The 375-nt window shown below is 32.0% G+C and overlaps 1 protein-coding gene across 1 annotated transcript in view; it reads left to right on the top strand.

Annotated features, from left to right (window-relative positions):
- The window catches only part of LOC116686617 (ankyrin-2-like), a 158,017-nt gene that overhangs the window by 121,798 nt on the left and 35,844 nt on the right, over positions 1-375 (top strand).

Here is a 375-nt window from a genome sequence, read left to right as displayed (position 1 = left end):
AGAGAGCACAAGATTCCAGGAAAGGGAAGAAGTTGAGTTAGTAACATGCATTAATGGGATGAGGTTGCATACACATAGTACAACTTCAAATGTATTTATTGTAAATATATCAATACTTGACATCCCAAGTTAACTGTGCTAATTCTATGAGCAGCCAACATTATTGCTTTGTTGGTAAAAATGCCTCTTAACCCTTGTGTCGTCCTCCCGTCAAAATTGAAAATCAACACTTTTATTGATGCTTTTTTATCAATGTTCTAAACTTTTTCTTACAATTTTGTCCCTTTTTTCAATGTTTTTCCCTTTTTTTGACCTTTTCCACACTACGTCACACTAATTTATTAACTTTAGTTTTACAGTTATTTTTGGAATTTA

This window comes from Etheostoma spectabile, unplaced genomic scaffold (assembly GCF_008692095.1).
Source record: "Etheostoma spectabile isolate EspeVRDwgs_2016 unplaced genomic scaffold, UIUC_Espe_1.0 scaffold403, whole genome shotgun sequence".
NCBI lineage: Eukaryota > Metazoa > Chordata > Actinopteri > Perciformes > Percidae > Etheostoma > Etheostoma spectabile.
Note: the sequence above shows the minus strand (reverse complement) of the source record. Positions and strands in the feature narration are given on the sequence as shown.